General features: G+C 44.0%; 2 long non-coding RNA genes across 2 annotated transcripts; one reads left to right on the top strand and one right to left on the bottom strand.

Moving 5' to 3' along the window:
* Positions 1-302: 302 nt before the first annotated feature.
* Positions 303-1840, top strand: LOC136471776 (uncharacterized). Its single transcript, XR_010762105.1, has 3 exons — positions 303-494; positions 1302-1495; positions 1671-1840. It is a non-coding gene; the product is annotated as an uncharacterized lncRNA (long non-coding RNA).
* A 5596-nt stretch (positions 1841-7436) lies between these two features.
* Positions 7437-9634, bottom strand: LOC136471775 (uncharacterized). The gene is made up of 3 exons (XR_010762104.1): positions 9577-9634; positions 8797-8934; positions 7437-7757 (listed from the first exon to the last, which is right to left on the bottom strand). It is a non-coding gene; the product is annotated as an uncharacterized lncRNA (long non-coding RNA).
* Positions 9635-13369: the final 3735 nt, after the last annotated feature.

Genomic DNA, 13369 nt, shown 5'->3' with positions numbered 1-13369 from the left:
AATACGGCTTATAAGCCACGTGAACAGAATGTCTGTTTATTCTAAAGGTGCTCGAGACACTAGATATTTAACAGAAGTAGAACCCAAGATGACTCGGCGCTAGCATCGAGCATCCAATTGACGTATGGAGAATTGCATGGGCATTCACATATATGAAACTCCATAAAGCTCCTACGATCCGCGCGCAGAGGGCGCTCGGGTTACTGTTCACCAGTCGTGTGCAGCCACGTAGCCTCGTGCGTGTGTAGTCCTCGATTTGGTCTCGCGTCGTTTAATTGGCTCTCCGTCCGTCAAAATAAAAAAGAAATCTCTTCCTTATCTTCGGACACGGCACCGCTGCCCCACGGAGTCGCACGCCGTTCCTCGGCAGCGCCGCTGGGATCGGCAGCGGGTTCTCCTCGGCTCCTTCGCCCGCCTCCTCGGCGCCGCCGTCGTCGTCATTGCCGGAGGCTCTCCTCGGCTCCTTCGTCTGTGTTCTTCGCCGCGCTTCTGAGGTGCTCCACTTAGCTTTACTCGCTGTTCCTCCTGCGCGTCCTATCTGCTCCTTCGCCCATCTCCTCCGCGCCGCCGTCGCCATTGCCAGGGTCTTCTCTGTTATCCTTCTCCTATGTCTGTGTTTCGTTCTTACGATGCTCTTCGCTGTTGTTCGCTGCTGCTGGTCCTTCAAGCAAGATACAAGCGCCCTCTCTTTCTCCTCCATCTGATTGCTGTGTGCGGCGCGCGGGTGCAGGGGCCCCTAGTGCTCTGGTGCAGTAAGCCGTACACATATTCTCTTCCTCCGTTGTCACTCTTGCCACAGTACTTCTAATTACATCTGGTAATTTGATCTGTAATTTTATCCATGCTCATCCTAACTGCTATTTGATTTGGATCCCTCTCTGGAAGGGAATGAAAAAAAGGTCAAACTAGCTAATCATACGATCAGTTTTTCCATTGCCTTTTTCCTCTGGAATTCAGGATACTTGGTTAGCTAGCGCTTCAGTATATGATATTGCGGTATTTATTTTGCCTGCAGAAATATTGTTCATTTATATCCTATATAAGGTGTTATCTTCACAGGAATTCACTTTCAGAAAAGAAATTTGGTTTATTTATATAGCTCCAGCGTTTTTAAGAATAAATAATTCATGTTAATATATATTCTGATGCAACAACTCTTCAGTTCAGACTGTAAAAGATCGCCTAATCATCATTTGCCTTGCACAGGTTAGGGATGACATGGGAGATAACTGAAATATATTATGTCCAGCTAACTAGATATGGCCTGCAAAAGATCGCCTAACCATCGTTGCTTTTTACAGGTTAGGGATGACATGGGTGATAACTGAAACATATTATGTCCAAATCGATGTTCCATCGAACAAACTTGGACCGGCCTTGCATAGGTTAAGGACGAGATGGGGGACTGTTATATTCTTAGGTGCTTTATATTACAATTTGTGAACGTCATCTGCATCAAACAATGCTGTTGCTGCTGATCATGTACATCCTAGAGGTAATTTCAGTTCCCCACTGATTTTCTTTTGGAAAAAAAAGATTCAGTGCGTTTTTGGTGTTCTGATATTTAATATTTCAGTTTAGAGTGAAGAGCTTTTAAATCAGATTGTCTTTCGCGTTGAAGTATATTTATTTTAGACTAACCAGTTTTTGGTTTGCTTTTATTTGGCCAGATTAAGCTTGTGCTTTCGCGACTAAAGATACGCTTATGACATTCCCATGCCTTTTCCTGTCTAAATTATCCTCTGGCTATGTCTATCAAAATCTCTTTTGGTTGACAAAGGGGTTCAACTATGACAGCAGGTACCTATAACTGTTTCCCTATTGTTACTTGAGCTTTATTTTTTTTACCGTGACAGCTATATTGTAGTTCAGAGATAAGACTACTGTGTAGACAGTTTTTAAATTATTTCAGGGTGAGTCTACTTACTACTTACAGATAGCCAGACATAGAAAAGGAGAAGCAGCGCAAGCTCACTCTGGTTATAAATAGTTGGAACTTATGATACATCTCCTACCATAAACAAATCTTGACGAATATGAGACCCATGGGAATGCCTCTGTTTTAACCCACAGTAGTAAACCGCTCATATGTTAATACTTATTTTCATGTTGAGCGTTTCGAGGAGCTTCCTCTTGGATTGTGGCCAGGAGTTTTTGTTATGTGCATGAAGGTTTTACAGAGTTGCCAGTCCAAATGTCTAATCAAATTTGTCTAACTTATTTTAGTTTTGTACCAATTAAACTATTAAGATCCATTTGTAGTGGCTAAAAGATTACTCATTTGGTCAGTGCTTCACATAACAATTGAGTGAAGATATATTCTTGATAATTTATGGCTCATAATAGTTTAATCTGTTAACTCTCCGTGTTCACATGGTTTCATGCTAATCTTTATGGGGATGATGTCATTAACACACGTGCTTTTCTCAATGTGTGTCATGTATGGTTTGTTGATATCATGTGCTATTGTGTTCCTGCAGGTAGGTGTTTCTTCGATATACTGTGTGCTTGGTCACCACAGGAAGCTGCTGCAGAATCAGACTTGGGTCAGGTACATCCCACTGTGAGACTGATGGTCTATCATCCGATCCCACACATTCCCTACGACTGCCTACTAATAATCATATATGAATACCTCACGCGTATGGTCTCTTCCTGTGCCTGCGTCAAATCAAAGTAAATAAAAAAAGGAGAAAAACCGCTCTCCTACCGCGGCATCGCGCCTCGCCGCCTCCGTCCGCGCTTCTTCCTCTTCCTCTTCCTCAATCATGTGATTCTACAATGTGAGTTTACACTACTGTTGTTTATTCTTCTTGCTATTATCACTTCTGATAAAATATGCGTCGAGCATCTTTGGCTGACGTGCCGGGATGTTCCCTATATGGCGATTTCTTTTATGTTTGTGCTTACCGGACACTAGAGTGATGACTTCGATCAAAACTTGCATGCCTACAATATAATCCGTCCTGTATTTGAATTGCACTGCACTAAATGTTGGGAATCTATTTTTCTTTTTTCTTCTTGGCCCGTGGGAGGGGCGAATGTTAAAGGAAAGTTGTTCACCTGATGAATCTTTTCTACATTATATCTTTTTGAGCTAATCGTTTTGTTAAGCGTCTTCTCCCATAAAAAGGTAAACACACGTCTTGCAGTGGTATTCTTTGTCGTAAAAATCGTGTAGCAAAGAGATCAGTAGTGTTGCGGTTCTGTTTCTGCTCTAAAAGTTAATTGTAATGTTGAAGGCTTACAATACTGAGTTGCTAAATGCAAGCCATGACGCATCGAGCACACACCACTCAGAATAGCAATGACTGCTTCCTTGCCTGGGAGCTGTCAGCTGTGAGCTTCATACTGCAAGTGGAGATCCAACATCCAACAGGCCAGTGGCACATTTGTTATTATCATTACATGGACAAGGTGTTCAGAAAACCTCAGAATGATGTTATTGATCAGGCCAAAAAGCAGTTGTTCAAAGAAAATGAACTTGCCCAAAGTTTCAAACCTATAGTACAGTCAAATACTATGAAATAATGTGCTTTAGGTGACCTTTATATTCATGGTGCTAGCATAATTTGCATATAAAATTAACACTAAATTATATTCATGCTCGACAATCTTTTTGGTTAGTGATATCATGATTTTATTATGATAAAAAATACCATATATTCCTGATGGCTTTAAACTCTTTTGCAAACCTCTGTTTTATCAGTTTTATGTATGAAACCTGGAGTAGAACTACTCTACATTATGTCCAGAAAGCTACCAGATCCTGTCATACTTCAGATAACTTCATCTACAATCTGTCATTTTCCTCTACAACATGACTCTTTTGACTTCTATATATTTTTAGTGGGGACTAACTATTTACTTGGTTATAATACAATACTAGCTAGGGCACCAAATCTGGAAGAGGTCAGTTCACATTTTTTTATGATCCCTTGTGAATATTGAAACCACCTCTTCACAATTTTGAAACATGTGAATCTTCAAAGCTTGAGACCACCTCTTTTTTGTTGCATAAAAGCTAAGGTAATTTCCAATGTTCAAATGGAACTACACTCCATCTGTTCTGACAAACCCCAATCTGTATAATGTTTATTCATTTGATATATGTTCTCTATTTTTATTTCAGGTTACAGGTGAAAGGGGAAGTTAGGCAATTTGGCTTGCGAAAGTGAATCGGTGCTTATGTCACGATGTATGAGCCTTAGCGGGTTCTGCCAGAACTGTTTTTTATTTTTAAATCATGTGTCCTGTGTGCATGTATTTTTAAAATAATCAATACATAGTTAGGCAAATTTGGATATTTTTTTTGCAAAGAACGTTATATGCTCCCTTTATGAATCCAGTCAGTATTTGCATATGTATACTTTTCTAAGTTCCTTTGTATCCCATGTGTATTCGCTTCATCATCATAGCTAAACATTATATATAATACGGAAAGATCTAAATGAATCACCAAAACAATACATATACCACATTGAAAGGGAAATACCACGTCAACATACTCCGGAAAGGCAAGCCACGCTATCCTCACGCATCGACGATGCTCGAATACCAGTCACAACTCACAAAGATCAAAGTGACGTAACCTTAGCAAGAGCGGTATCACAGGTTCACAGCAAGAAAAACACAGAGATGTACACATCACCTGCGTGCGCAGCGAAGCGCGCAACCCGGCCTAGTATATACAAGCGCGCATACATTTAGACGAATGAAGAGCACATGGCCGACCAACGAGGCAGAAGCACGCAGCACATTGATCTGTTAAGCTGGGAACAATTGACCCGCTACCTTCTCTAATGCATCTAGCAACCGGAACAACAGTCGGCACACCTGGCATGCTGAGTGCTGACCCCACATCTCGGCGAACAAGTGGTGATGTAGGTGTCGCTTAATAGTTGGTAGGCCTGATGGTCTTGTAAATGCGTACTCCAATTCTTTGGGCCACACATGTACATGAGGCTGAGGTATTCTAAACAAAGCATCGGCACCTCGGTTTTCGTAGCCTTTCTTGTAGAAGATTTTGTAGTTAACATCAACAATTTAGTCAGTGCTTTTTTGCTGCCATGGTGTAGTTATTCTCTAATCGCTGAGATGGATGAGCTCATGTAAAGGTGCCAAAATAGTGTTCATCGCCCCTTCGGAGGTAGCCAGTCCTCCTGTAACAGCATAAGCCATTACTTTGTACTCAAAGTATCCATTGTGACTTCCAAATGATGTTTTGTACACTTTCCCTTCTTTTCATATGAATCTGATGTAAACCACTGCACATGTCTAAGAAAATGAACCAACCTTGGTCCATTAAGTTCATCAAGGATTTCATCAATAACTGGAAGTGGGTACTTATTTTTTACAGTCATAGCATTCAATCTCCAGCCTTCTTTTTGATTAACAGGATTGGGGAGAAGTATGGGCCCGAACTAAATTAAATGAGGCCTTTGGCAACATGTCTTTATTAATTCGTCTCTCTATTTCACCTTTCTGCGATGGGTTATGGGGCAGTTCGCTGGTTTGGTTTGACCAGCCAGCCGGCTGCTCACCCTCTCAGTTTACTGTTTATCAAACCAGCCGAACAGTGTTTTTCTCTCACAACAATTCAGCCGGAACAATGTTTTTCAGCCAAGTTTCACAACAATATCTGTAAGGATGACGAAGGCGAAATGGCTAAACACCAGCAATGAGGGGGGTAGTCTGATTATTTGCACATCTTGGAGGCAAACCCTTTGGGTCCATCAAAAATAGGGCAAACTGCAGAATAAGGTCTTTGCTTTCTGATGGCCAGTTAGCCTAACAACCAGAGAAACCTTGTAAAGTATATAGTCATTCTTGTATAGATCCTTAAGGTCAAACTTAGAAACTGGAGGACTAGGCACATGTTATGGTAAATGACCTTGCATGCAGTTTGGCGTCGTTATGAAACTTAAACCATTTGTTCTTCCTTGAACCTGCATTGAGCTATGTTATTCAAGCCAGTCCATTCCCACTTTTGCAGCCAATACTATATCTATTATAACTACCGAGTTGTATGATGTCGAAGGTGCAGCAGAATGTATTTCCCAACCACTTTCTCGTCATTCCAACTTGGATACTACATGTACGATTACCTTGTTGCAGGAGGCGGCATCGGCCCACGGGCATCACAAGGAATTCAAGAAATCTAAGGGCTCTCTGTTCTCCAAATCGGCTTCGATCAAAGGCGGTTTTGCCTCTTCCTCTGCCACCGCCCACTGCCTCAGCCCCCTTCCACCTATTCCTATTGAGGACTGGCGCTAATTGGAAAACAAAGTGACCTGGGCAACAAGACCATCACTCTGGATGATAAGCTCTCCATGCTTCGTTCATATCGCAGGGCCCAAGGCCTCTGTGTGCTCTATGTAGACGAATGGGTTCCGGAACACAAATGCTCTGTAGGAGGTCTAGGATCTCGGCCAAGGGTTATTTTCGGAAATTGACAAAGAAGGATTGTCTACTCAGGCGGCTCCTGCCCAACTCTTCATGCTTTTGTCATCAATTGCTCTGACGAGTGCTTCAGCCTCCCGCACTTTGCAATTGGTGGGCACTATTGCAGGCAACAAAGTATACATTATGATCGATTCAGGCAGCAGTCATCTTTTCTTGGAAGTGGCCAGCCATTTACCAGGTGCTCAACTGCTTTCACAACCTGTTGTTGTTCGTGTGGCTGACGGTGGAACTATTGATTGAAACCGCTGTCTTACCACATACCGAGTGGATAGTTCAGGGACACCATTTTCGTTCAACTCTTTAAATCCTTCCCTTGGGGACTTACGATTTGATCATAGGGATGGACCGGCTCAAGGCATTCTCTCCTATGAAGGTGCACTAGCAACACAAGTAGATGTCTATTCCCTATGGTTCGGGTCATGTGCTGTTGTAAGGCCTGTTGCTAGAAGGTGAATAGTCTGCTCTGTTTCAACCACTGCACATTCCTGCTACTGACAGTTCCTCTTCAGCTCCAGTCGTGCTTCTAGAGGTCCACAGACTGTTGGATGAGTTCAGTCACTTGTTCATCGAACCTACTGAGCTGTCTCCCTGGAGTACCTGCGACCATACCATCCCGCTAGTGTCGAGTGCTCCATCAATGGCTGTGTGTCAATACCGGTATGCCCCAGCTCTGAAAGATGAAATTGAGAAGCAGGTTTCAGAAATGCTCTAACCTGGCCTGATTCAACCATGTTCCAGTGTTTTCTCTTGGCCAGTACTCTTGGTCCGCAAAAAAGATGGCTCCTGATGATTATGCGTGGATTATAGGATGCTTAATGTGGCATAACCGCCAATTTAAACTAATCAAATACTTACTCGCTCACCACTGAGTACTAAGTAAGCAAGGATTAATTTAAATCTAGTCGTCTGTCGAGTCCACCATCCAGGAGAACTCGAAACCATCCACGTTTGATACAGGATCCATAAATGAGTAGCGAAGTACATAAATAATATTACAAGCTTCAGTTCACATACAATACATGATCCAAATACATTATAATACCAGTTTTTGGAATGGCAGCGGAATTTAATACATAGGGATTACAATACCAGAGGTTCCTTTTTACATTATTGAAAGCTTAGACTGACACTACGAATTTAACTATGATAGAAGTCGAAGTCAAAGTCGAAGTCCTCACTGTGCCCACCAGGGAGGACTCAACCAAGCAGAAGCGGAAGCAACACACAGGTACGCTCTTCCAAGGAAGGACCAACAAACGGACAAACACCCGATTATACCTCAAGGTTAACATCTGCAACAAAAAGGGTAGAACAAACCCTGAGTACGCGATGTACTCAACAAGACTTACCCGTCTAGATGGGAATAATTTCCCGACTCTCAAGGGTATGCAGGGGGCTATTTGGTTTGCTGGCTCATTTACTTTTGCAGGAAAGCATTACTATGAGTACATCCTTATTTTCCAAGTTTTAGCATTCACATTAAGTTCATTACCTAGCCAATCTAGATAGGCACCTGTACTACTTTCAAGCATGTGGTGAGCAATCAGAATATTTTAACTCCATAATCTTAGCACCACCTCATGTTACAATTATTACTACGATAGCAGTGATACGACAAGTGGTATCCATGTCCGAGGAGAGCGGCGATTGCAATCGATGTACATCCAGCTGGCCAATCCCAAACACACGCCTGTACTTCTCAAAGCAGCAAGTACAAGGCAACCGTTCTGGTCGTACGACCAAGGCCCGAAATGAACTAACCACCCCGGGGAACCCACCCTATGAGGCCCGCCCCGTGAACCGGCGACGGGCTTCCCCCTCATAAGTTTGGTCCATGGACATTCCCTTCCCAAAAACAGCCGCTAGAATGGCCAGAGAAACACTTCGGTGAACGTTTTGCGCACCTTAGTCGTAAGAGAGAACTAAGCTTCACGGTCAACTGTAACTCGGGGCCCTATTATGTGTTTGGTACCTTCAAACTTGTCAGTATGGCCACTAATGAATGATTCTTAATCGACACGGGCCGGACTAAGAACAAGCACCCAGCCCTGTTGCCAACCAAACACCACTTCCCGCCTGGTCTCCGGTTGTTATCCAACCCACAAGTATGATTTAAGAAGTAACAAGCCTATTATGCATGACGACAGGTCACCCACGTACTACCGAAGTTCCTAAGCAAGGCAGCTACTCGGACCTATCATACTAGTACGACTCAAGGTTAATATATTTATATATATATGCAAGTGTGTTTCAACCAATGCCTATAACCTAATATATACATCACATAATAACAAGTACGTTGAAATATAAGGCCTATGCACCGGGGCTTGCCTTGGTTCGGGACTGGGTCAGCGGAAAAATCAGCAGGGGCTTCGGGAACACCATCAACGAGGACCTCCTCTTCGTACTTCTCGATAACCTCCTCGTACTCCGACTCTGCGTGTGGCACGTAGTCGGTTGCCACGTCACCTATATGCAACATGAATGCAAGGGCGATTTAATTATACCTACAGATAACACACAACCTAGTACTAAAACTGACATCTAAGGACATAAAATGATTTCAGAAATCTAACAAAACTTGTTTCACATTTTTCTGATTTTCTATGATTTTTAGTGGATTTTTGAAGTTTCTGTAGCAAAAATAAAAAGAAAACGAACTTCCTTCGAGCACTAGGCTCGTGGCCTGCCCAGCTGTGGCGGCCCATGGCCGAAGGCCCGCGCGGCAAAGGCCGCGGCCCACGCGGACAGGCCCAGCCTCTCCACGCACAAGTGCAGAAAGGCCCCCGAACTTGCGACAAACTAAATGTCCCCAACAGCTGGGCCCTTCCACTCTTTCCAATTCTAAACTCGCAGTCCCCGGCCCGAGCTCGAAACAGAGCAGCCGGCCGGTGGCCAATCCCGGCCGGCCGCGGGCTGCCCGGCGGCGGAGGGAGGCGCGGCGGCCACGGCGGGCTCGCGGCAAGGTCGCTCCCGCGACGGGAAACGGCGCAACAGCCCTGCAGCACGCACGCGCAAGAGGACGGCGCACAAACAACGGCCATGGCCGCGCCTGCAGCCAGCTACACCGGCGAGGGCGCGAGCAAGGGAAGGAGGGGCGGGGATGCTCACCCTGCGGCACGAGCGAGGAGAGAGCGACCGGGAGACGTAGCCTTTGCGGGAGATTTTGAGAGGGAGAGAGAAAAACGGCAGCGGCTCGTGCTTATAAAAGGAACGGCGAGGACGAGCAGCGTCCGTCGGTCCGAAGCGAGGCTCGCGGGTAGGCTCCGGCACAGCGCCGGAAGGATGAGCACAGCGTCGCCACAGGGACCAGCATGGGCCCAACGCATACCCGGCGATTTCTTTAAGCGCGCCCGGAATTTGCGGAGTACGGCGACGACCAGGGCAGCACGCGGTCGCGGCATGGTCGACGGGCCCGCCGGCGCGGACACCTAACCGGTGCGGCAAGCGCCCCTGTGCGCGTGCGGGCAAGCACGCCGTCACGGCCGTCGCTGGCCCATGCAGCAGTCCGTTCCCCTCCTCCTTTTTTTCTGTTTTTTTTTACAAAACTGATTTCCTTTCCTTTTTTTAAGAGAAAAGTGGAGGCACGTGCGGTCTGCTGGCCATGCCCAGGGACAGACCTGCTGCCCACCATCTTTTTTTTTTTCTCTTTCTTTCCCTCCTCATTTGCTCTTCCCCTAATTAACATTATTAGCACATATAAAACCAGCTCCACCTCGATCTCTAACACGGCTTAAGATAAGTAACACCAGGGTGTTACACTTAACGAGCTCACCATTAAAGGCAAGCAGCCTGTTCGGTTGGCTGGTTCATATCGTTGCTGGTTCGTGAAGAAATACTGCTGGCTGGTTTATGTGAGAGAAAAATATTATTCCGACCAAAAATTTATTATCGTTTACGAAAAGTCACAGGCAAACGAAGAGGCTGAAGTTCCCCATACCGATCGTTGATGAACTATTGGATGAACTAGCTGCTGCCAGGAGGTTCTCCTCTTTGGATCTCTGTGTCAGGTTCAATCATATCTGACTAGCACCCAGTGAAGAACACAAGATGGCTTTCCAGACACACTAGGAAAGTTTAAGCTCAATATTATGGCCTTCGGCCTCACCAGTACGCCAAACAGTTTCCAGGGCACCATATGATGAGGATATAACACCTTTAGATACAACTATTGATTATAAGGTGAGCTCGTTTCTATATTTGCATAGGCCCCGTTCGCTGGTTCGAAACTTGGCTGAAACTGACTGAAAAACACTGTTCTGGCTGAATTATTGTGAGAGAAAAATATTGTTTCGGCTAAAAAAAGAAGCCGAACAAGCCGAATATGAGGTAAGCCGAACAGGGCCATAATGAGAAAACTAAGAATTGGTTGCTACCTAATATTGATATTTCTAATGTGTGTAGGAACAATGGAGATGACGATAGAGAATGGATATGCCTTGAACAAAACTTATCTCAAAGTGCAAATCCATCCAAGTTAAACTTTCGGTTCGCTGGCAGCCCGACAGTACTTTATTGGGAAGGCCATAACTTCGTCATTCGGAGTGAGTATGAGGTCCATTGTGACACCCCATGTGTCAATTTCAAGTTAAGCAGTGAATTAAGTCTAATCTAAGCAAGTCAAAGGATGATTGTGAGCTTTAATTTAACACCTAACAAGTGGTGACAGAGCTGGAGTCAAATTCTTTCAAATATGACATAACTTAAACTTTTCAAAGGCAACGACAAAACTCTTTTGTTCAAAAGTAAATTTTATTTCAAAATGTGCATGAGCAGTTTTAATCATGTCTTTTCATGTGCATCACCTAATGATGAACATATTCTGGTCACATGAAAAGTTGCATGTTGTTTTGAATAAAAAAGTTATATGAAATAATAATTTTCGCTTTGCTTAAAAACACTTTTGTTAATTGAGTAGAAACATGTGATGTCAACTAAACCTTACATTCATGTTCAAACAACTTTAATTGAACTCTCGAACAAAAGTAAGTTAGGGTTTATATTTGAAAAATGTGAAGAAAATGCTTAAAAATAGCTAAAATTCTAGTTTAAACATTTTCATGTTGCTGCTTTGGTCAATATAGAACTTTGGTTTCTGTTCTAGTTTTGAGCTTTGGCCTTTAATAAAAGTTGTAGTTTAGTTTGTGTACAACGAACTTTGTTTTTGGACCCAAGCCTAAATCATCCTATAACCTGATAAAACAGTGATCACAAGTTTGGATGCAGTGCTGTTTTAGCTTTCCAAAAATCTTTTCCTGAATATCAGTTATTAAGTTCAATATTTGGTGAATTATTAAATCAATTTTCATAAATAAAATTTGTGCAACTTTGCTTCTATGAATTGGTGTGATGTTTGCACTTTGATATTGAGCTATTGGTTGGATTGTTTGATCAATGTTTAGCTACTAATTAATTGCTCAAAAAAGTTAATCAATTCTGTTTTGTAACTGAATTTGAATTCAGTTTTCAGTTTCAATTTCCTATTTTCAAAATTCAAGATCTTTCAAACCAGTGAGAGTTTGAGGATGATCCTTTAAGAAAAGTTGGAGATCACAGTTAGTTGAACAACTTTGCTTAAGGCAAATCATCAAGTTACTATTCAGAATCGAGAGCTAGAGAGTTAGAGAGAGGCGCTGTCAGCGTGAACAACAGCGCCGGGGTGAGCAGTGTCCGCCGTGTCCGCCTCGATGTTTCGCGCGCTTGGACGTGTGATCGTCCACGTGGCGAGCTTGATAAGGCGCTGGACAAACCAAAGTTTGCGTCCTCGCCATTATAAGCACCGCGACGTCGGTGCTCTCCTTCTTTTCCCTCTCTTCTCCACCACCGGTCGATTTCGCCGCTGTCGCGACACCTCCGCCCAATTCCTCTCGAAACTAGCTCCGCCTTGTCCTTGAGCGCTTCTTGCACCCACTCGCATCGCCTCTCGCCATCGGGATCAGCCGCCCACCAGTTTGCCACCACCGTGGTCCGCCATGGCCGGCCGAGCGTTCAGCTTCCATTGGTGCCGCTCGTTCCTTCTCCGTAAGCCCTCGCCAGCAAACCACTCTACCGTCGCGTTCGCCTCGCTTCCATGGAGCTCCCGTGCTTCTCCCTTCTCCGTTCCCGGCCACCGGCTCCGCTTCCGCGGCATGGCCGTCGGGCTACACCGCTCTAGACCGCCTGTGCATGTGGCTGGGAGGCCACCGGCCACCTCTGTCCTTTCCAAAGGCGCCCCTGGGTGCGTCTAGCCCCGGAGATGCTCCTACGCCTCTTCCTTGCCGCCGGCGACCGCCCATCCGTCTGGAATCGGCCGTTCCCCGGCAATCCTCTGCTCTGACTCGACGATAGGGACCTCGCGACGAAATAGAAACTCTTCCAGGGGTCTAAATGCACAAACCGTGACTCAAGTGAATAGTGCGCTACAGGGTTTTCTTTTTCTTTTATGTGTTTTCAGCTGAAACTTTAGAAATTCATAGTAAATCATAGAAAAATCATAAAATGAAAAATGAAGATGTTCTGGAATCCTCATGACTAGATATATGCAGTGGATATATAATCTTGCATGTGTTAGTAGAAAAATCTTGCTCTAGATTTTTGCCTATGCTTTTTAGGGAGAAATACATATCTATAGTTAGGGTGCTCCTTTTGATGTGAAATTTTTATGGTAGGCTACTCATGTTGATCTTGATGCATGGTAAAAATTTCAGCTTCATTGGACGCAGTGTCACTGAGTTCTTGATTTAACCTGTTTGATGCTTGTTTAGCTTGTGAAAATGATAAATGCAGCTATAGGTATCAAAACTTTATGAAATTTATGCATCATGCTAGTTAGGACATATTGGAGCTGCTGTAATTTTTATAGAATTAATACTATACTACAAGTAGCATTTTTCTTTTTCCCTTGTGTTTGCTAGGTAATTAAAAA

Source organism: Miscanthus floridulus, chromosome 8, assembly GCF_019320115.1.
Source record: "Miscanthus floridulus cultivar M001 chromosome 8, ASM1932011v1, whole genome shotgun sequence".
Lineage (NCBI taxonomy): Eukaryota > Viridiplantae > Streptophyta > Magnoliopsida > Poales > Poaceae > Miscanthus > Miscanthus floridulus.
The sequence above is the reverse complement of the archived record's forward strand: the minus strand, read 5'-3'. Positions and strand labels throughout refer to the sequence as shown.